The sequence below is a fragment of the Hemitrygon akajei genome, chromosome 5, assembly GCF_048418815.1.
Source record: "Hemitrygon akajei chromosome 5, sHemAka1.3, whole genome shotgun sequence".
Classification (NCBI taxonomy): domain Eukaryota; kingdom Metazoa; phylum Chordata; class Chondrichthyes; order Myliobatiformes; family Dasyatidae; genus Hemitrygon; species Hemitrygon akajei.
In genome coordinates this window covers 125222600-125247127 of record NC_133128.1, presented here as the reverse complement: position 1 = coordinate 125247127, position 24528 = coordinate 125222600, and the positions used below count along the sequence as shown (strand labels likewise).

At 47.9% G+C, this 24528-nt stretch overlaps 1 protein-coding gene across 3 annotated transcripts in view; it reads right to left on the bottom strand.

Moving 5' to 3' along the window:
* Positions 1–22992, bottom strand: part of map3k13 (mitogen-activated protein kinase kinase kinase 13) — a 179956-nt gene extending 156964 nt beyond the window's left edge. For 2 of the 3 annotated variants that reach the window (XM_073046404.1, XM_073046401.1), the window contains exon 1: positions 22438–22508. The gene's annotated coding sequence lies outside the window, so the exon portion shown is untranslated. Of the gene's footprint in view, positions 1–22437; positions 22509–22912 lie in introns of those variants that run through there. The other variant, XM_073046402.1, reaches the window with a different exon arrangement.
* Positions 22993–24528: the final 1536 nt, after the last annotated feature.

Sequence of the window (24528 nt, the reverse complement as noted above, 5' to 3'; positions counted from 1 at the left end):
GAAAACTTTCAAAGGGGTGAATAATTTTCATAGGATATGTATGTGGAAGGATTGGTCATAGGAAGTGGTTGAGGCAGGTACAATAACAACATTCCAGGTACAGTGCATGGAAGGAAATATTTAGAGGGATGTGAGCCAAACACTGGCAAATTGAACTAGTTTGGATGCGAATCTTGTTTGGTGTGAACGGAAAGACTCTGTCCTGTGTGACTAAGAAAATCAAGCATTTGGTATGGTCATGAGTCATGAGTTGGACTTATTGGAAAACAACGTTACTAACTGATAATGTGTTAGCCGAAGTAGAACAAACATGGAATACGGTTAAGATGCTTAACAATATTAGAAACATAGAAAACATAAAGCACAATACAGGCCCTTAGGCGCACTAAGCTGTGCTGAACATGTCCCTACCTTAGAATTACCTAGGCTTTACCCTTAGCCCTCTATTTTTCTAAGCTCCATATAGCCATTCAGGAGTCTCTTAAAAGTCCTTATCATATCTGCTTCCACTGGCAGCCCATTCCACGCATTCACCATTCTCTGCGTAAAAAACTTACCCCTGACATCTCTTCTGTACCTACTTCCAAGCACCTTAAAGCTGTGCTCTCTCGTGCTAGCCATTTCAGCCCTGGGAAAAAGCCTCTGACTGTCCACACGATCAATGCTTCTCATTATCTTGTACACCTCTAATCCTCCGTCGTTCCAGGGAGAAAAGGCCGAGTTCACTCAACCTATTCTCATAAGGCATGCTCCCCAATCCAGGCAACATCCTTGTAAATCTCCTCTGCACCCTTTCTATGGTTTCCACGCCCTTCCTGTAATGAGGTGACCAGAACTGAGCACAGTACTCCAAGCGGGGTCTGACCAGGGTCCTATATAGTGTTAGGGTTAATTCGAGACTGCCATTACAGGTCAGGAGTGGCTCATGTAATATTAGGAGGCCGGAATGCGAGGGAGGGGGGAAGCGAGACTGGGGATTCCGCTACACCGAAACTACTAGTGTCACGCGATTCAGTAAACAAAAAAAACAGGTAACTCGTGAGTGTATGGCATCGGGCCAATAAGATGGACACAAGTGCCCGATATTACCTAATATGTAGCGGGGGGTTGTGCTGGGGGGAAAAGGGGTATAAATAAGAGCAGATTGTATGGGGAAGTCGGAATGCGCCTTCTCCAGCGACTCCGTGGATTCGCTGTGCCAGTTACGAATTCTGCAATAAAGCCACGTTTCACTATAATCAGGTGTCGGTTGTCTCTCTTCCTAAACGAACACAGGGCAGAATTTCAAGCCCAACAATAGCTGTAACATTACTTCTCGGCTCTTAAACTCAATCCCATGATCGATGAAGGCCAATGCATCGTATACCTTCTTATCCACAGTCAACCTGCATAGCAGCTTTGAGTGTCCTATGGACTCGGACCCCAAGATCCCTCTGATCCTCCACACTGCCAAGAGACTTACCATTAAATTAATGCTATATTCGACCATCATATTTGACCTACCAAAATGAACCACCTCACAGTTAGCTAGGTTGAACTCCATCTGCCACTTCTCAGCCCAGTTTTGCATCCTATCAATGTCCCGCTGATAGGATGTATCAGTGTGACATATATGTCTGACAGTACAGGATCCATGAAGTTGATGCCGCTTTGCCTCACGTCTACAGACTCTGTATCTATCTCCAGAGTAAATACTGCTGCAAAGAATGCATTTAAGATCTCCCCCATCTCTTTTGGCTCCACACACAGATTACCATTCTGATCTTCCAGAGGACCAATTTTGTCCATTGCAATCCCTTTGCTCTTAACATATCTGTAGAAACCCTTGGGATTCTTCTTCACCTTGTCTGCTAGGGCAACTTCATGTCTTCTTTTAGCCCTCCTGACTTATTTCTTATACTCCATAAACACCTTATTTGTTCCTGCCTGCCTATACCTGCTATGCACCTCCTTATTTCTCTTAACCATGGTCTCAATATCTCTTGAAAGCTAAGGTTCTCTAAACCGGTTACCCTTACCTTTTATTCTGACAGGAACATACCAGATTTGTACTCTGAAAATTTCACTTTTGAAGGCCTCTCACTTACCAAGCCCTCCTTTACCAGAAAACAGCCTGTCCCAAATCTATACTTGCCAGACCATCAAAATTGGCCTTTCTCCAATTTAAAACTCAACCCGTAGACCAAAGCTATCTTTTTGCATATTTACTTTAAAACTAATGGCATTGTGGTCACCAGATGCAAAGATTTCCGCTACACAAACTCCTGTCACCTGCCCTCTCTCATTCCTTAATAGCAGATCCAATACGGCACTCTCTCATAGGGACTTCTACGTACCAAATAAGGAAACTTACCTGAATCATCTGACAAACTATCCCATCTAGTCCTTTTACAGAATGGGAATCCCAGTCAATATGTGGAAAGTTAAAAACACTTACTATAACAACTGTATGTTCCTTACAAAGTCTGCGAACTCTCTGCAAATTTATTCCTCTGAATCCCTCGGAGTGTTGGGTGGTCTGTAATACAGCCCCATTAATGTGGTCATACCTTTCTTATTACTCAGTTCCACCCATAACGCCTCACTAGACAAGTTCTCCAGTCTGGGCTGATGGAGCACTGTCATGACATTTTCCCTGACTAGTAACACCATCCCTCCTCCTTTAATCCCTCTCACTCTGTGGTGTTTAAAACAACAGAACCCTGCAATATTGAGCTGCCAGTCCAGCCCCTCCTGCAATCAAGTTTCACTAATGGCTACAATGTCCTAATTCCAGGTATTGTTCCATGCCCAAGCTCATCCACCTTTCTGATGTTACTTCGTACACAACTCAGGGCACTAGTTGCTCCGCGATCAATCTTGTGACTCTGTCTGAGTTCTTACCAACAAATGTCTCCACAACCTCTCCACCAACTGTTCTGGTACTCTGGTTCCCACCCCCCCCCCCCCCCACCACAAGTCTAGTTTAAACTCCACTGTGCAGCATTAGCAAACCTTTCCACTAGGATATTAGTCCCCTTCCAGATCAGATATAAATTGTCTGTTATGTACAGGTCCCACCCTCCTTGGAAGGGAGCCCAATGATCCAAATATCTTCTACCCTCCCTCCTACACCAGCTCTTTAGCCATGCGTTAAACTGTATGATCTTCCTATTTCTGGCCTCACTAGCACGCAGCACAACCCGGGAGGTCCTGTCCTTTCACTTAGCATCCAACACCCTGAACTCCCTTTGCAGAACCTCGTCACCAGTTCTACCTATGTCATTGGTACCTACATGGACCACAACCTCTGGCTGTTCACCCTCCCAACTGAGAAAGCTGAGGACTCAGTCCAAGTTGTCCCAGACCCTGGCACCTGGGGGACAACCTACCGTCCAGGAATCTCATTCTCATCCACAGAACCTCCTTTCTTTTCCCCTACCTAATGAATCCCCCATCACCACAACTCACCTTTTTCCCTACCCTCCCCTTCCCTTCTGAGTCACAGAGTCAGACTGACCCGACTGCTGTGACCTTCCTCTGCTAGGTCATCATCCCCCAACAGTATCCAAAGTGATAACCTGTTGTTGAGGGGGATGGCCACAGAGATACTCTGCACTGGCTCCTTAACCACCTTCCCCTTCCTGTCACCCAGTTTCCTGTGTCTGCACCTTCAATCTATCTACCTCACTATGTCCCATCACCCCTTCTGCATCCCAAATGACCCAGAGTTCGCGTTCCAGCTCCAACGTGGATTGTTAGAAGCTGCAGCTCGATGCACTTCTCACAACTGCCATCTTCAGCAACACTGCAAGTCTCCCTGCCTTCCCATATCCCGCAGGAGGAACATTCCGCTAACCTGCCTGGCATCTCTGCTGTGTTAACTCAGCAAATGTAACGGAGGTGGGGATAAAGTTACCTGTACCGACTGCTTTTTGTGTTTGCCTTCTCTGACTGAAGCTTCTCACTGAAGCCTCTAGAGCTAAAGCCTCCAAATCTCTATTCTGACTGGCCGCTGTGACAATGGCCACTCCGCTTGCCCCTGCCTTACTTTAATTTGCTTTTGCTGATTCCCAAACGCCAATTGGCCGCTGCTCAAAGCTCCAAATATACTGTCTTTAATAGCCAATCCGCGATCCTGTGTGAAGTACGTCCTTCCAAGCTTCTGATCCCTCCGATTGGTCACTGGTCAAAGCTCCCAGAAAAAAACTGCTGCTAATCATGTGGCAGCAACTCATGCATAATTGCATACAGACATGGTCAAGAGATTCAGTTGTTACTCAGACCAAACATCAGAACAGGGAAGAAATTTGATCTGAGTGACGTTGACCATGGAACGAATGATCGTTGGTGCCAGACAGGATAGTCGGAGTATCTCAGAAACTGATCACGCACAATGGTCTCTAGTTTGCAGAGAATGGTTCAAAAAAAACCCAAACATCCAGTGAGTGGCAGTTTTATGGGCGAAATTGTCTTGTTAATGAGAGAGTTCAGAGCAGAATGGCCAGATTGGTTCAAGCTGACAGTGACTCAGATAGCCACACATTACAACAGTGTTGTGCAGAAGAGCATTTCTGAATACACAAAACGTCAAATCTGGAAGTGGATGGGCTACATCAGCAGAAGGCCAGAAACATACACAGAGTGGCCACTTTATTAAGTGTATATCCTCACCAGTATATCATTCCACTATACACCACGTCATCGAGGCAATTTCATTCTAATATAGAACAACTATCGCCAGATCATTCCGATGTAGAACGCGTCAACACATTACATAAACTATCTTTCATTTTACTGGAGGACACATCATTGCCATTCTGTTATAGACTACAGCACTATAGTATTTATTTGATTAAACACAGTATTTAGAAGATTTTGTCCTTTTATAGAATACATCTCACCAAGGCAGGACAACATGGTATGATAGACTACATCATCCCTTGATATATTTCCAATCATTTATTTAGATTTTTTAGTGAGAGATTTAGAGATGCAGTATGGTAACAGGCTCTTCCAGCCCAAGGGGCCCAAGCCACCCATTTAATCCATACGCCCTCGAATCTGGGGGAAACAGTGCCCAGAGGAAACACACATGGCCACAGGGAGAATATACAAACTCAGTACAGATAGTGTGGGAATTGAACCTGTGTCACTGGGCTGTAGAAGAGTTACACTAAATGCTACACCATTCATGAGTGTATCAACAGCTGGATTTAATTCAATTATAGGATATAATATCAGGACCTTGACTATGGCACACATCACTCGCGGGTTTTCACTCTGTTCTAGAACACACCAGCGCTGGGCTTCTGTTCTATTCTAGAACCAATCATCGCCAAGATTTCATTGTAGTATGGTCATCAGGAAGCCATTCTTTTGCAAAACACCTCATCTCTAGGTTTTCCTTTTGTTACATAAATGTCATCAACGCTATTTAATTCCATTAAGGAACCTAGCATTATCTGGTTTCATTCTACTGAAGAACACATCAACACCAGAATTATATTCCGTTATAAAGCACACCAATAGATTTTCACTGGGCAACAGAGCATTTTCATTCTACCATAGAACACATTATCTACTCATCAGATTCAGATTAATTTATCACATGTACAACCTAAGGATGTGCTGGGGGCAGCCCGCAAATATTGGCACACATTATGGCATCAACACAGCAAAATCAACAGAACAGCAATGAAACAACAACAGCAAACCAGACCTGTTTCCCCTTCCCACTTACTCACACACGTTGACAGTCCTCCAACTCCAGGACAAGCCTCCAGCAAACTCACAGACATCAAGCCTCCAAATTCCCCAGTGGACTTGCAGAGCCACAGACCCAGGGCTTTGGATGTAACAATGCACATTTTTCCCCTCTGACTGTTAAGATAGCTGGGCGTGTAATGAGTCCTGAATGTATCCCAGATGAGCCCCCAAATGCTGTGACTGACTAAACTAAGCTGTAACTGAAAAGATACAAAAGTCTTCTACAAAGAATCTAAAAATCTCTCCTCACACTTTACAAACCTAAAGATAATAATGAACAATTAACTACACTTTCAATGGCTATTATCAATTACATAACTAACATTTTACTCTAGTCTTAAATGAGATCTTGGTGACAAAGTGTTCTATAGAATGAAATGCCAGGACGATGTGTTTACAGAATTCTGGCTTCTACCCTCTTCCTTTCCAGACCTGATGAAACATTTATTTTTTCTTCCCCTCCATAGATGCTGCCTGACCTGCTAAGTTTCTACAGCATTTTGTGTGTGATACCTTCACAAGGAATCTGTTCTAGAATCAGAATCAGTTTTATTATTACCCACATGATGTGAAATTTGTTAACTTGGCAGCAGCAGTTCAATGCAATACATAATATAGAAAAGTAGAAATAAATAAGTAAATTAATTACAGTATATATATATAGAATAGATTAAAAATTATGCAAAAACATAATATATATTAAAAAAGTGAGGTAGTGTTCATGGTTTCAATATCCATTTAGGAACCAGATGGCAGGGGGAAGAAGCTGTTCCTGAATCTCTGAGTGTGTGCCTTCAGGTTTCTGTATCTCCTACCTGATGGTAACAGTGAGAAAAGGGCATGCCCTGGGTGATGGGGGACCTTAATAATGGACGCTGCCTTTCTGAGACACCGCTCCCTGAAAATGTTCTGGGTACTTTGTAGGCTAATGCCCAAGATGGAGCTGACTAAATTTACAACCCTCTTCAGCTTCTTCCTGTCCTGTGCAGTTGCCACCCAACTCCCACGACAGACAGTAATGTAGCCTGTCAGAATGCTCTCCATGGCACATCTATGTAAGTTTTTGAGTGTTTCTGTTGACATACTAAATCTCTTCAAACTCCTGATGAAGTATAGTCACTGTCTTGCCTTCTTTATAGCAGCATCAATATGTAGGGACCAGGTTAGGTCCTCAGAGATCTTGACACGCAGGAACTTGAAACTGCTCACTCTCTCCACTTCTGATCCCTCTATGATGATTGGTATCGTGACGCATCGTGACTCGGATTTCAATCTGAAATTGAACTCATTCTCACCAGGACATCGTTATACTACAGAATACAGCACTCTGGCATCCCATTCTGTTACAGAACACATTGTTACCAGGATCTCCATTCTATTATAGAGCACATCCTCACTAAGAGCTCATTCTATTATGCAACACACCACCACACGGATTATGAAACTCTCTTCTGGAACGTATCCTCACCAGTCATCGAGATTTCATTCTGTCATTGAATAAAAGTTAAACAAGATTTCTCTATATCAGAACACAGAACCCCAGGATTTAACTTTATTATGAAACACATCATCACTAGTATTCTTTTCTACCACAGAACACAAACGGAATCAGAATCAGGTTTAATATCACTGGCATATGTTGTGAACTTAGTTGTTTTTTTAGAGCGGGGGAGAAGGCTCAACATTGGCCTAACTCCTCAGGAGGGCTTCTTGCCACTGCACGAGACTGGCAGCTCCAAGGCAACCTAGGGAGGCAGCTCAAGTTCCCAGAGATCATCGCAGCTACTCCGCTCCGCCCGGACACGGGGTTAATATCGGAGTCTACAAAACAAGTGGCCCTGCTGGAGCTTACTGTCCCCTGGGAAGACCGGACGACGAGTGCAAGAGGGCTAGATACACAGATCTTGTTGCAGAATGCTGGAGAGCTCGCTGTGAGCCTGTTGAAGTTGGGTGCTGGGGCTTTGCTGGCCTTTCATTACAGCCGACTCAAACTCCTTGGAGCAAAAGGACTGCTGTGCAGAAGAGCCACCAAGAACATCCTAATGCGAGGGTGTCTGATGATTAAAGACCCGAAACATCCTACGACCCCGGGTTCAACACTGAAGACGTGTCCAAGTAGCACCAGAAGGTGTACTCTACAATTACTCTTATAATAAGCAGTGCAAAAAGAATGGAAGAAAAAAAAGTGAGGCAGCATTCATGAGTTCATTGTCCATTCAGAAATCCGATGGGAGAATGGAAGAAGCTGTTTCTGGAATGTTAAGGGGGTGTCTTCAGGCTCCTGTACCTCTTCCTCGATGGTAGCATAGAGAAGAGAAGAAGGGAGGGAGGGAAGGGAGAAAGCAAATGCACAGAGAAGAGTTTCAACAGCAGATCGGCTGAGGCAGATGCTGTAATGGGGATATGGAGAGAGAATAATTGACACAGATGTCATCAGAAGCTTAAAATGGGGTGGCACAGTAACGCAGCGGTAAGCATAATGTTATTAAAGTGGCAGTGCCCCGGGTCCAATCCCCGTCACTGTCCGTAGGGGGTTGGTACGTTCTCCCCCCGACTGCGTGGGCTGTCTCTGAGTGCCGCAGTTTCCTCCCGTGATCTAAAGATGCATGGTTAGCAGATTAATTGGTCATAAGACATAGGAACAGAATTTGGCCCATTGAGTCTGCTCTAACATTCCATCATTTATTATCCCTCTCAACCGCATTCTCCTGCCTTCTCCCCGTAACCTTTGACACCATGACCAATCAAGAATAAATCAACCTCCACTTTAAATATATAGCCAGTGACTTGGCCTCCTCAGCTGTCTGTCAATAAATTACACAGATTCACTACCCTCTGGCTAAAAAGGTTCCTCCTCATCTCTGGTCTAAAGGGACATCCTTTCATTCTGATGCTGTGCCCTCTGGTCCCACACCTCTCGCACCCGCACTATAGGAAACATCCTTGCCACATCCACTCTATCTAGGTACTTCAATATTTAATAGGTTTCAATGAGATCCCCCCACTGTTTGGCTAAACTTTGGCTATACAGTACATTAATTTGTCCATTGCTCCTCATCTCTTATCAGGTTTCTTCTGAAGTTGCATGGATGTTCTTTTAGTGTTTCCAAATACCACTCTATATATTTAACCACGCTTGCCTGGTTCATACCTGCAAAAGGAACATCTGTGGTGACCCACTTTCTGTGCAGGCGAACCGGCTCACAAATAGCCAGCGCGTGGGGAGAGACTTTGGTAATGCACCTCTGATGTCATTTCCGCCCGGAGAGGGCAGGCGCTAGGGATTTAAATGCCAGCACCGCGAAGTTTGAATAAACTAGTCTCGAAACGACTTACCGACTGCATGTCGATATTTCAGCGCTGTGTGTAGCACATCGCTACATTGGTGACCCCGATGATCCAAACAGGATTTGGACCAAAGATGACCGACTCTTCATCTGTTCACGCAGTTTCGCTACAACTGCCGACTTTCTGGACACTGCAACCACGTGTGTGGTTTAGCCAAGCAGAAGCCCAGTTCCAGATTCAGCAGATATCCTCTGATTCCACGCGTTACTACCACGTGGTGAGCGCCCTTGACCAGGAGATGGCCGCCCAGGTTGAGGATTTCATACAGTCGCCCCCAGAAGAAGGCAAATATGAAGCATTCAAAGCGCTGCTCACTGGAACCTTTGGCCTCTCACGGCGTGAGCGAGGTGCCCGCCTGCTTCACCTGGACGGTTTGGGAGACAGACTGCCGTCAGCATTGATGAACGAGATGCTGTCCCTGGCTGATGGACACAAGCCCTGCCTCATGTTCGAGCAAGCGTTCCTAGAGCGACTGTCCGAGGACATACATCTGCTGCTGGCCGACGCAGATTTCAGCGACCCTCGGAAGGTGGCGGCCCGGACAGACGTGCTGTGGAAAGCCAAGAGGGAGAGTGTGGCGTCCGTCCGTCCGTCAGATTACCAGGCCACGCGCCCAACAGCAGACCAGACCAGGCCTGGCAGGGGGGCACATACAACACAGAGGCAGGAGTGAGGAGGCCAGTGAACAGTGGTGTTTCTACCACCAGCGGTGGGGCACAAAAGCCCGCCGTTGTCACCCACCCTGCAAGGTCCAGGGTCAGCTGCCGCTAATGACTATGGTGGCTGGCCACTAGGACAGCCTCTTGTACGTCTGGGACAAACAGTCGGGACGCCGCTTCTTGGTCGACACCGGAGCGGAGATCAGCGTCTTGCCCCCGACGGGGTATGACACCCGCAACTGGAAGCCAGGACCCACCCTGAGGGCCGCAAACGGCAGCACGATACAGACCTACGGCACCCGCACAGTGCAGCTGCAGTTCGGCGCCAGCCGGTTCACGTGGGACTTCACACTGGCCGCGGTGGCCCAACCACTCCTGAGGGCGGACTTCTTGCGAGCTCGCAGCCTGCTGGTCGACTTGCAAGGGAAAAGACTGGTACATGCCGAGACTTTCCAGACATTCTCCCTGGGTGAAGCCAAGTTGCCGGCCCCACACCTGGACTCCATCACGCTGTCAGACAACGAATTCACCAGAATCCTGGCAGACTTTCCATCGATTCTGGCACCACAGTTCACGGCAGCCATGCCCAGACACGGGGTACAGCACCACATTCCGACCCAGGGGGTACAGCACCACCCCTCCATGCCCACGCACGAAGTCTCCCCCTGGAAAAGCTCTGCCTGGCGAAGGAGTTCAAGAGGATGGAGGAATTGGGGATCATACGGAGGTCCGACAGCCCATGGGCCTCCCCCCTGCACATGGTGCCCAAAGCAGCCGGGGGTTGGAGACCATGCGGCAACTACCGCAGACTGAACGAGGCTACAACTCCAGACCGCTACCCCGTGCCGCACATACAGGACTTTGCAGCAAACCTGCACGGGGCAAGAATCTTTTCCAAAGTAGACCTCATCCGGGGATACCATCAAATCCCGGTGCACCCTGAAGACATCCCCAAAACAGCACTCATCACCCCGTTCGGCCTGTTCGAGTTCCTCCGAATGCCGTTCGGCCTGAAGAATGCCGCACAGACGTTCCAGTGGCTAATGGACGCGGTGGGACGCCACCTGGACTTTGCGTTCATCTATTTGGACGACATCCTTATAGCCAGCAGTAGTCATCAGGAGCATCTGTCCCACCTCCGCCAGCTCTATTCCCGCCTGAGTGATTTCAGCCTCACGATCAACCTGGCCAAATGCCAGTTTGGTCTTGATACCATTGACTTCCTGGGCCACAGGATTACCAAAGACGGGGCAACACCTCTGCCCACCAAGGTAGACACGATCCGCCACTTTGCCCGGCCCAACACAGTCAAAGGCCTACAGGAGTTCGTTGGTATGGTGAACTTCTACCACCGTTTCCTCCCCTCAGCAGCCTGTATCATGCGCCCTTTGTACACCCTGATGTCGGGTAAAGGCAAGGACATTACTTGGGACGAGGAGGCCGTGGCCGCTTTCGTTAAAGCCAAGGAAGCCTTGGCAGATGCCGCGATGCTGGTGCACCCCAGAACGGACGTTCTGACCGCCCTCACGGTGGACGCATCCGACACAGCAGTCGGTGGGGTGCTGGAGCAGCTCATCGAGGGGCGCTGGCAACCCCTGGAGTTCTTCAGCAAGCACCTACAACCACCCGAACTCAAGTACAGTGCTTTCAACTGGGAGCTGTTGGCACTGTATCTGGCAATCCGGCATTTCAGGTACTTCTTAGAAGGCAGGCCGTTCACCGCGTTCACGGACCACAAACCGTTGACCTTCGCGTTCACGAAGGTGTCCGATCCTTATTCGGCTCGCCAGCAGCGACATCTGTCCTACATCTCCAAGTACACAACGGACATCCAGCATGTCTCGGGAAAGGACAACATCGTGGCGGATGCACTCTCCAGACCAGCTGTCCAGGCCCTGTCCCTTGCGGTGGACTATGCAGCACTGGCGGAGGCGCAGCAGGCAGACGACGAGATGCCCAGCTACAGGACCGCAGTCTCGGGTTTGCAGCTGCAGGACTTTCTCGTAGGACCAGGTGAGAGGACCCTCCTGTGCGATATGGCTACCGGCCAACCTCGCCCCATCGTCCTGGCAGCCTGGAGGCGGCGGGTTTTCGACTCCATACACAGTTTGGCACACTCATCCATCAGGACAACCGTCCAGCTGGTCTTCAGCAAGTTCGCGTGGCACGGACTTCGCAAGCAGGTCAGTGAATCGGCCAGAACGTGCACGCAGTGCCAAACAGCCAAGGTGCAGCGGCACACTAAAGCCCCGCCGCAGCAGTTCGAACCCACCCACCGGAGGTTCGACCATATTCATGTGGATATCATGGGCCCCCTACCAGTGTCCCGAGGAGCGCGGTACCTCCTAACGATGGTAGACCAGTTCACGAGATGGCCAGAGGCGGTCCCGCTCACTGACACCTGCGCCCGAGCACTGATCGCAACCTGGGTAGCACGCTTTGGGGTACCGGCCCACATTACCTCCGACAGAGGCGCCCAGTTCACCTCCAGCCTGTGGTCGGCTGTGGCCAGCTTGTTGGGAACACAGCTGCACCACACAACTGCCTACCACCCACAGTCAAACGGACTGGTGGAACGTTTCCACCGTCACTTGAAGTCGGCTCTCATGGCCCGCCTGAGAGGACCTAACTGGGTGGACAAGCTTCCCTGGGTCCTGCTTGGAATTCGCACAGCGCCCAAAGAGGATCTGCACGCCTCGTCGGCCAAGTTGGTGTACGGCGCACCCCTGGCCATCCCGGGAGAGTTCATACCAGCCCCAAGGGGGCAAGAGGAAGAACCCGCAGCAGTCCTGGACAGACTATGCGAAAGGCTCGGCAACCTGGCCCCCGTACCGACTTCACAGCACGGATGGACCCCGACCCATGTACCCAAAGACCTGCAGAACTGTAAGTTTGTGTTTGTGCGAAGGGGCAGACACCGGGCACTGCTACAGTGGCCGTACGAGGGGCCGTTCAAGGTGATCAACAACAACGGGTCCACGTACGTTCTGGACATTGGGGGGAAGAGGAGGTTTTCACGGTGGACCGACTCAAACCAGCCCATGTGGACTTTGCGCAGCCGGTCGAGGTTCAGGCACCGTGGCGCAGAGGCAGACCTCCCAAGCAGAGGCTGATCCAGACTGTGGACGTTGGGGGGCGTATCGCCGGTTCTGGGGGGGTTATGTGGCGACCCACTTTCTGCACGGGCGAACCGGCTCACAAATAGCCAGCGCGCGGGGAGAGACTTTGGTAAAGCACCTCTGATGTCATTTCTGCCCGGAGAGGGCGGGCGCTAGGGATTTAAATGCCAGCGCCGCGAAGTTTGAATAAACTAGTCTCGAAACGACTTACCGACTGCGTGTCGTTATTTCAGCGCTGTGTGTAGCACATCGCTACACATCTTTCATTCCTTTGCCTTCCCTACTAATCTACTACATAATTTTTTAAACCCCCTTCATGTCCTCCTTCAATCTCACCTTTTCCAGAGTTACAGTAAGTGCTCTCACAGGTTCGGGCTTCCCTGAAGGCTAGATCCTCGCTGACCAAGCATCATTCTTGTTTCACCGTCCTGTACTTTCTCTCATCCTTCCTAGTCCATGTTATGTAACGGAGCCTAGAATGGTGGCAGGACTCCAAGTGTTTCCTGGCAAACACCTATTCAAGTTTAACCTCACTGTTTTGTTTATATTACGCAAAAGATGCTCGCTACTTATTGTGTTTCCATGACATCAATCTTGTCATGGCTTTTAGTGATTTCTCATCGACACTTCCAAATCTTTCTTGCCCACTTTTGACATTCGTTTTCCAAGGGATGAAAATATATCACTTTGCAGATGCTATTACTGAAAACATGTCACCGAATATTCTAACAAACTTCTCCAGATGCACTGTTGAAAGTATTCCCACTGTTTGAATAATGGTCAGACAAGGCAACTTGAATGTACAAGAAGCTGTAGAGTATAGTGGATTCGACCCACTTCCACACCCTCAGTACTGCCTACAGGAGCCGTTGCTTCAAGACAGCAATGTCCATCATAAAAGATCCCCACCATCTGGACCATGCCATCTTTCCACAGCTACCATGGGCAAGAGGGACAGAAGTCTGAAGTCCATTATGACCAGGTTCCAGAACAGCTACTTCCATTCTTGAAACAAGATGCACGACCCTAATCACTATCACAGTTCAACAACACCATGAATACTTTGCTTTTGGTTCTAATTGTGTGCTTCTTTGTATAATTTATGTTTCATCTGTGTTTTTATGAATGGTGTTTATATGATGCCATGCGTCTGCAATAAGATTTTCATTGCATGTGCTTATGACAATGAACTCGACTTGGTGAGTTTTGACTTTGAATGCATGCTGGTTTCTCATCTATGAGGCAATGCATCAGTACCTAGTGACTTCTCGGCTATGAAGGACACCATAGTGTTACACAGCACAGAGACAGTCTCTGCAGCCTCGAATCTGCCTGACCGTCTGACATCATCAACACTAATTACACAAAAAACAGTCTTATTGTCCCCACTTCCCCACAACACCCCCTCCCTGAGATTTACAGAGACCATTTAGGCTACAAACCCACCAGTCATCGAGACTGGTCAGAAACTAAGGGGAAGAGAAGAAAAATGTCCACGACAGAGAGACAAAACTCTACCTGCTGCGCACCTCTGTGCTAGCCTACACGACAAGATTTCCCAGACATTAGTGAACAATTCACTGATTTATAGAACACATCATTAGAAAGCATTAAGGTGTGTACCATCAAACAAAGTTACTCTGGAATAAAGCTGAGATCTACAGGAGAACAGCTGCAGCCAAGACCAGAGAGTACGGGAGAGATCGGTTCAGTCTGTTGCTATGGCTATTACTTACACTTGTAGTCATTTTCAGTATTTCACTTGCCTAGGGACAGGTCACTTTCCGAGTCAGGGATGAACTATAACCATGACACTTCCAAATGACAACGGAGAGGAAATTCCATGTTAAGAAATTCACTCAGTGACAACCGGGGTTGGACTGTATTCCTTCTCCAAGGACCGTCGCCTTGTCGTAGTGGAGAGGCTCGTACGTTCCTGCGATCCCGAGAGTTGTGCCATCTGGAGCTTAGCCCTTTGGCCCTTAGCTCCTGGCAGGTCACCACAGAAGGTTCAGTCCAAGAGCGATCCAACTACAGAGCAGGCAGAAGATGATAACACATCACAACAGAACCAAGGCAGAGAACGGCTGCAGCAGTGAAAGATCCAGAGTCGTCTTGCGCTCCACGCCCCCGGACCCTGACCTTGGTTCGTCAAGGACAGTGTGGAGGCTGCCCTTGCATCAGCCTCCCCACATTAAGCAAAGTCACTCCCAGGCACTCTCCATTAGGGGAATCTAGCCTGCACAGCACTCAACTCTCAAACAGTAACTGCAGAAATCAGGTAGTCTTCGAAGGTTCTGATTAACAGCCAGTGCATTGACGCGCAGGTTGTTACTACGGCAGAACGCCAATGCACTTCTTCTGCTAAGTACAGCCATGTCAGACACCAGAAACATGCTCTTGTGAAGAGCATGGGGTATCTGCCTGAGGCCACCCATGCCAGCTTGGAAGAATGTTTACTGTCTCAATCCCTCAGTTATATCTTGAAGCGTTGCTGGAGAGCCATAGAGTCCAACAGCATGGAAAGATGCCCAACTGGTCCATGCCAACACAAACTCCCATCTTTGCCTGCATTTGGCCCATATCCCTCTAAATTTCCCCTTCTAAAATAATCCCACAATCCCATGGATGCTCTTTTCCTATTCCTGGTGATCCAATTCTGATCTAAAATAATCCTATTTTCCTGCATTTGGCCCATACCCTTTTAAATCTTTCCCATCCCTGTGCCTGTCCAAGCACCTATTAGAAGTTGTTAATGTACCCGTCTCACCCCCTTTCTCTGGCAGCTCATTCTGGGTGAAGAAGTTGCTCCTCTTTCACAGGAATAATGAAAATAAGAGGAAGAAACTTTATTCCCAGACCTTCTGTGGAAATAGCTTGAAACCATTAGTGAACAAGTGCAGCATTTGTCAAAGTTGTACGAAGAACCCCAAAGAACTTCTTCACTGGCATGGTCACAGAGAAAACATAGACCTTTATAAGGTACTGATCAATTATCACTTGGGTGGATTGAAGAGGAACACATATGAATATGCTATGGATGACTTGAGTTCTCAATGTGTTTTGTCCCGAGTTGTTCCTAATAATGCCCCACAGTTTTAAGCGACTCTGTTAGCAAACTTCATGAAATTGAACAGCGAAGAGATCTCAAAGAAAATTATCGAAGTGTTCTATTGATTCTATTTTACTTTTCTGTTTTACTGTGAATGCCTGCAAGATAATGAACATCAAGGTAGCATACGGTGATCTACACATACAGTGCCTTGATAATAAATTTACTCTGAACTTTGAGGTCAGGAAGACACAAGAGACTGCAGATGCTGGAATCTGGAGCAGCAAACAATCTACAGGAATAACTCAGCAGGTCAAGCAACATCAGTGGGAGGAAAAGAATTATTGTTTTGACCCAAAACATTAACAATCCCCCTCCCTCTGCGTCCACAAATACTGCTTGAACGTGTGTGTGTGTGTGTGTGTGTGTGTGTGTTCGTTCACACTGCTATTGGTTAAACACTCTCAAAGGCACTCTGTGGTGAGAGCAGCTCTTGGGATATATTCCACATCCATTTACCAATCTTTCTCTCTGTTGTTTTGTCCCACTTTCCATCTCTCTTTCTATCTGTTGCTTTGCCTCTCTCTTTCTGTCACAAGCACCAGTGCATCAAGACATCCCTCTCTCTATATTAAACAGCAGCAGCACAAGACCATGAGATATAGGAACAGAATTAGGCTTTTCTGCCCATCATGGTGGCTACTCCACCATTCAATATAGCTGATTTTTCTACCCCATTCGCCTGCCTTCTCCCCACGCCAGTCAAGAACCTCCATCACTCTCTGTCACAATGAATTCCACAGATTCACCACCCTCTGGCTAAAGAAATTCCTCATTGCAGTTTTAAAGGTATGTTCCTTTATTCTGGGTCTGTGGCCTTGAACATAGACACTCTTCCTTAATGGAAGCCATCTCTATGTCCACAGTATCCAGTAAGTTTCAATGAGAACACCCCCACCCTTCTGAGGCCCCTCACGTGTCAAGCCTTTTATTCCTGGATCATTCTTACGAACCTCCTCTGGACCCTTGCAAGGGGAAGCACCTACTTCCTTAGATACAGGGCCCAAAATTGCTCACTCTACAGGTGTCCCCCATTTTTCGAACGTTCACTTTACGTCAACTTGCTGTTATGAAAGACCTACATTAGTTACCTGTTTTCACTAACAGAAGGTGTTTTCACTGTTATGAAAAAAGGCAGCGCGTGCCCCGAGCAGCCAAGCTCCTCCCCCGGAAATGCGTTCTAGCCGGCATTGCGTAAACACGTGCCTGTGAGCATCTGTGCTTTATGTCATTTATTTTGTGCATCCGTTAGCAAGATGAGTTCTACGGTATCGGAAAAGCCTAAAAGAGCACACAAGAGTGTTACATTTAGCGTAAAACTAGACATAATTAAGTGTTTCGATTGTGGTGAACAAAGTAAGGATATAGTGAGTTTGGCTAAGGGTTTGTGGAAGTTGACGAAGATGATGTTGAAGAGGTTTTGGCATCCCATGACCAAGAACTGAGAGATGAAGAGTTGAAGAGGAGGAAAGGATAACAATTGAAACCGAACGCAGTAGCAAACGGCCCGAAAGTGAAGTCGTCCAAGAACTGAACGTGAAGAAATTGCATGAGATTTTCGCTGCGATTGACAACGCTGCAATGATTGCAGGAAAGTATGACTTTAATTTTGAAAGGCTACGTAGGTTTAGGGCATATTTGCAGGATGGTTTGAGTGCTTACAAAGAACTGTATGATAGAAAGATGCACGAGGCTAAGCAGTCAAGCATACTGTCGTTTTTCAAGCCTTCCACGTCAGCCACAGCAGACGATGAAACTCGACCTTCGACATTAAGGCAGGCAGACATAGAAGAAGGTGACCTGCCTGCCCTGATGGAAACAGACAACGATGAGATGACAGCCCAGTCTCCTCTACCTCCCACCACCCCAACCTCCGACGACTCAGCCTAACACACCATCATCAGTGTGATCGCCGTCTTCCCGATTCCAGTAAGTGTAACTACATTGTACATATATTATTTCTACTTTATATAGGCTGTGCATTTTTAAGTGTTATTTGGTAGCTTCATAGCTTAAAGATTACTGGAAAGAGTGCTTCTGCCAGGAGCACTTGTGCCGTGTGTTTGAGAATTTCAAATTCCTAGGTGCAAATATCACCAATAACATATTCTGGTCCAGCCACGAAGACAGTACAGGTAGTCCCCGAGTTACGTACGTCTGACTTACGAACAACTCATACTTACAAACCGAGGAAGGAGAACACTGTCCGACATTTTAAGTCAGATCGTGACACCGTCTGCCATTTTAAGTCATTGACGTTGACACTGTTGAATATGTAACTTTGTATTTGGCTTAAATTTTTCTTAGCAAGATTCACCCTGACTCCCCCCCCCCCCCCCCCCTTTTCCGGTCGGCTGGTGGCGCAGTGAGATCAGCGCCCGGCTCAAGAACGGAGGTTCCCGAGTTCGATCCAGTGACAGACCATTCCAGAGCACGCCGGATTGATGTCGAGCTTGCAACTCGACCTTGTAAATAAAAAACACTGCCACCTCGTTTAAATTCCCACACGGAATATTGAGGAGGATCAAATACCCAAACCCACCGCAGCCCCCACTTGTTCCATTTAACCTGTCTCACTGCGATGGACTTTAGGACCCGGGCAATTCAGTGCTGTGGTCTTTAGGACCCAGTGGACCTTGGGAGCAGGCGGAGATCGGGACCCGCTGCCCGCAGTGCTTCTGTTCCATTGACGGGAAGCGATCACAATAGAAAATAAAGTGGAAATAATAAAGCGTTTGGAAAGAGGTGAAAGGTCATCGGTCATTGGAAAAGCGTTAGGCTACAACGATCGGAACAATTTTAAAGGATAAAGTGAGAATAATGGAACACGTGAAAGGCCCTGACCCAATGAAAGCTACAATTATTACAAAGCAACACAGTTCTTTAATTATTGGAATACATATGTTTCTTAAGTGTTTTATATGCATAGTATATGCATATAAAATATATACTATATACTAAGACAAACGTTTGACTAACTGACGCTAAATAATACCAGATGTACTTACGTACAACTCTGACTTAAAGACGGACTCAGGAACAGAACTCGTTCGTAACCCGGGGGCTGCCTGTATAAAAGTACATCAATGCCTTTACTTCCTCAGAAGACTAAGAAAATTTGGCACATCTCCAAGGACTCTCACTGATTTTTTTTACAGATGCACCATAGAAAGCATCTTATCCAGATGCACATCGCTTGGTAAAGCATGACCACAAGAAATTGAAGAGTTGAGGATGAAACTCTGTCCATCCCAAAAACCAGCCTCCCCTCCACTGACTGTTTGAACTTCCCACTGCCTCAGAGTTCAAAGTTACTGCCATACAATAACACTTCTGTGAAACAGTCAACACCATCAAGGAGCTCTCCCACCCCATTCATTCTTTCTTCTCCCCCCCTTCCAATGTGCAGAAGATACAAAAGTTTGAGAATATGTTACTCCAGTCTAACAACCTCTAACTGTCAGAAGACTCTCTGAAGGACCTCTTGTACAATAAAGAACTCCTGATCTTAGTCTACATCATAATAACTTTTCACCCTATTGCCTAACAGCTCTTTCTCTGCATCTGTAACATTTAATTTGCATTCTATTATTTACTTTCCTTTCGTGCTATCTTGATGTACTTGTGTACAGAACAATATGTCTGGAAAAGAGTCCAGATCTCTGAAGAATACCAGAGGGCAAGATCAGTGCTGCCTCAAAGGTCATGAGTTCACGTCAGGTCAAATATCTCAATCGCTACTCAGACATCCAAAGGTAGTTCTGGTGCATTGAGGGTGGAGTTGAATTTCTTCCTCACTGTCCAGAGTGATTCCCAAGATAAAGGAGATCAGTGTGGAGTTTCATGCAGCTGAGGTGGGCTGTGAGGGGACCTTGGTTTCACGGATAGCAATACACGTGGTGCTGGAGGAACTCAGGAGTCCAGTTGACATCCTGGAGGAACTCTTCCGTGCCCTCTCTTTAGTTATCACAAAGCTGCACATGGAACTCGAGCTGAGATCTGACTAATGTTTTATAAAGTTGGAACATAACCTCCCTGTTCTCGTATTCAATACCCTGTCTAATAAAGGCCAGTGCCCCATATCAGAATGAGAAGGTATATTATTATTGACATATGTCATGATATTTGTAGCTTTGCAGCAGTACTGTGCCATAAATTTAATATAGTTAAAATAAGAAATATACAAAAATAAATAAGTAGTGCAAAAAGAGAACAAGTATTCATGGGTCCATTGTCAGTTCATAACTCTGACAGTTCCCAAAATATTGAATGTGTGTCTTCAGGTGCCTGTACCCTCTCCCTGACGGGTGTAATGAAAAGAGGCCATGCTCTGGATGATGAGGGTCCTTAATGATGGATGCCACCTTCTTATGCATCACCTTTTGATGATGTCCTTGGTGGTGGGAAGGCTAGTGCCTATGGAGGAGCTCACTGAGTCTACAGTCCTCTGCAGCTTCTTCAGATCCTGTGCATTAGCAACTGCGTACCAGTCAGAATGCTCTCCATGCCTCTTCAATCAGTTTATCTACCTGTACTGTCAACCTCTGGGATTTTTGGACTTCCCCAATACTCCCCAAGACCTTACCATACATAGTTTATGTCCTGGCCTCATTGGTATTGCAAAAATATATCACTTCATGTTTACCTGGATTAAACTGCATCTGCCACTTCTCAGCCCATTTCACTAATATCACTCTCCACTACCCTCCACTTTATCAACAACTTCAATCTTTGTGCAGTCTCTGAATGTGATGATCATGCCTCCTACATTCACATCCAAATCATTCATGCTTTTTTTTTTGTTTACACACAGCAAGGGTGCCATCACCAGTCCCTGTGGAACACCACTAGTCACAGCCATCCACTCACAGAAATAACATCTGACCATCTCCCCTTGCTAAACCGATTTTGAACCCAATTTACCAAATTACCCTGGGTTCCATGGGTCCAGTCTCTCATGCGAGACCTTGTCAAAGACCCTACCAAACTGCACAAAAACACATCTACTGCACAGGCCCTATCAAGATATATTGCTACCACCTCACACAATTCAATCTGCCTGGTTAGCCAAGATCTGCCTTTGACAAAGCCATGGCAGCTGACTAACTTGCCCCTGCCTTCCAATTGATAATTCTCCCCCTCAGAATTTTTCAAATAATTTCCCTGCTACCGATGTCCAGTGGTTACCAGGCTTTTCCCTTCTGCTGTTCTTGAATAAAGGACTATGCTTGCCATCCTCCAGTCATATGGTACCTCACTTGTTATCAGTGTATATATGGACCCCACAATCTCTTAACTTGAGGGATCGGTATTCCTCCGAGTGGAGGAGCACTTGGTCTTCCCCGAGAGCAATCCTGTTCCCTAGCACCTACATACAGCACTGCCAGGAGCAACTGCAGCACGGGCCTAGCCACGACACACCAGTCCATGGCCTCCTCTTCTGTCGTGATGAGGCCACACTCAGGTTGGAGGAGCAACACCTTATAGTCCACCTGGGTAACCTCCAACCTGATGGCATGAACATAGGTTTCTCTAACTTCTGGTGGTAACGTCCTCCCCCACACCATTCCTCACTCCCTTTTCTGCCCATGCCTCCCTCTGGTGCTCCTCCCCCTTTTCTTTCCTCCACCGCCTTCTATCCCCACCTATCAGACTCCCCCTTCTCCAGCCCTGTATCTCTTTCACCAATCAACTTCCCAGCTCTTTCATTGCCCCTCCCAGTTCCACCTACCTCCCCCCCCACCCCCCAACTCATCTTTCTCTCCAGTCCTAATAAGGGGTCTCAGCCCAAAACGTTGGCTGTACTCTTTTCCAATAGATGCTATCTGGCCTGCTGAGTTCCTCCAGTATTTTGTGTGTGTGTGTGTGTTGTTTGGATTTACAATGTCTGTAAGATTTTCTCTTCTCTGTGATTAGCAACAAGTGGGAGTAGGAATGGCCAACAGATCAGACCAGTAGAAGCGGGGATGGCTTGGAAAGGGGAGGTGTGTATGCGGGGGGAGGGGAAGCGAGGGAGGAAAGAGGTGTTGGAGGGGGGAATGAGGGTAGAGTGTGCGGGAGAACAAGGGGAGTGGGGAGAGCGTAGAAGAGGAGGGTATCAGGGAGAAAATGGGCAAGGAGTTGAGGAGACGGGGGGGGGGGGAGAGATTAGGGTCGAAGAGAGCCACACCTTGCCCCGGGACCGGGGCAGCACCCGCTCCGGTCCGGGAAGCTCACCCACCCCCGACCCCAATCCCGGGACGCTCACCCATCGCCCCCACCCCCTCACGACCCCGGGTCTGGGATATTCACCCACCCATCCCTCCCTCCGATCCCCAGAGATTCTCACCCATCCCCGACACGCAACCCATCCGATACCGACTCTCAAACCCGCCGCCCCGGGGACTGAACCCCACCCCAAACACACGCACCCATCCCATCCCCTCCCCGTCCCCGAACCAGGGGCACTCACCGATCCTTCAGAACCACCTCCTCGCCCTGGAATCGCTCACTGCCGTCACTGAAAAACCCGGACCAGATATCCAAATGGAATTGGACCCCCTAACCCCCACCCCAGTGGCGGCCAGCCCACCCCCCGGCTATCTGCCGACCAGGAGGGGTCAATCAGCTGGTGACGAGTAAGAACGGCGAGAAGCCACCGGGACCAGTCCGGGGCGTAGCGGAGGTTGGGAGCAGGTAGCCCGGTCCGGATAATCCGTACCGCACTGTGCTGCCACCGCTCCAGTTACCACAACAAGCGCCAGGTATACAACACAGCGCCAACCCTCCCCCACTACATCAATGCAATCACAGCCGGGCTACCAAGGGATTTAATTCCTGTGCCGGCCGTGTGTTTACGTGCGCACCTGCCTACTTCCCCAGTGCCGATACCCCCAGCCCAATTAGCTCAGGACACCCCAGGCATTCGCCAGCAACTGCACACTCACCTCCCTCTCCCATCAACGCACCAGAAACACTCAGCCCCCTTATATCCAGCATTAAGGCATGTGACTCGCTGGCTGGTCAGGAAGCTTGGCTTCTCGTGAGCGGCTTAAAGAGGAAAGAGGTTTACTGGTGGCGCGGAGCCATAGGGGCTGGACCCCACCCTCATTAGGGGTGGGAACAGCAAGGTGCAGGGGGTGGGGTAGGGTGGGTCCTCGCGAGCCTGAAACCAAGCTGTGGAGGGGTGCTGAGTGAAGGTGAAGGGTGTGATGCCAAGACAGTGTCAGAGTAACTGTAGGCTTAATGGGCCCAGAGTGAGGGGAGAGTAGAAACTGGCCCAGACAGAGGGGTGGGGGGTGAAGGGGTGGTCAAAGTACATACTGTATGCCACCGCATGCTCCCACAAGACTCATTTTTGTTTTGTTTCAGAGGTACAGCACGGAACAGGCCCTTCCAGCCCAACGAACTGCACCCCCCAGCTGCCCACCTATTCAACTTCGGTCTCGAGAGACCATGGATCTGCCCTGGAGTTTCCAGGGCGCAGGCCTGGGCAGGGTTGTATGGGAGACCAGCAGTTGCCCAAGCTGCAGGCCTTCCCCTCTCCGCACCACTGATGTTGTCCAAGGGAAGGACACTAGGACCCAAGCAGCTTGGCACCGGTGACGTCGCAGAGCAATGTGTTGTTAAGTGCCTTGCTCAAGGACACAAACACGCTGCCTCAGCTGAGGCTCGAACCAGTGACCTTCAGATCACTAGGCTGATGCCTTGCCCACTAGGCCACGCGCCAACACTAGCCTAATCACAGGACAATCTACAATGACCAATTAACCTTTGGAATGTGGGAGGAAACCAGAGCACCCAGAGGAAACCCACACATTTCGCAGGAAGGACATACAGACAGCATCATAATTGAACTCTAACACACTGAGCTGTAATAGTGTCACACCATGTCTCCCTTAGGTGGATTTATATCAAAGTCTAGGTCAAAGTAAATTTATTATCAACTTTATTCATTGTGTGCTGTGTTGTATGACGTGGGTCATTATTGTCTCATAACCACGGTTGTCCTTGGTAGACTTTTCCACAGAAGTGGTTTGCCATTGCCTTCTTCTGGGCAAATCGGGTGACCCCAGCCATTATCAATCCTCTTTAGAGATTGTCTGCCTGGCGTCAGTGATTGCATAACCAGTTCTTGTGATCTGCAACGGCTGCTCGTACGACCATCCACCACCTGCTCCCACGGCTTCATGTGACCCTGATCAGGGGGCTATGCAGGTGCTACACCTTGCCCGAGGGTAACCTGCAGACTAGCAGAAAGGAAGGAGCACTCTACAACCTCCTATGGTAGAGACGTATCCTCCAGCCCGCCACTCAAAAAGTATATGTCAACTAGATACTACATTAAGATTAATTTTCTTGCAGGTGTTTACAGGACAATAAAGAAAAACAATTGGATTTATGAAAAAGTATTCATAAAGACTGACAAACAATCAATGTGCAAAAGAAGACAACGTGTGCAAATAATAGATAGATTGATAGATAATACTGAGAACGTGTGCTCAAGAGTCGTTGAAAGCGAGTCTGTAGGTTGTGGACTGAGTTCAGAGTTGAGGTGAGTGAA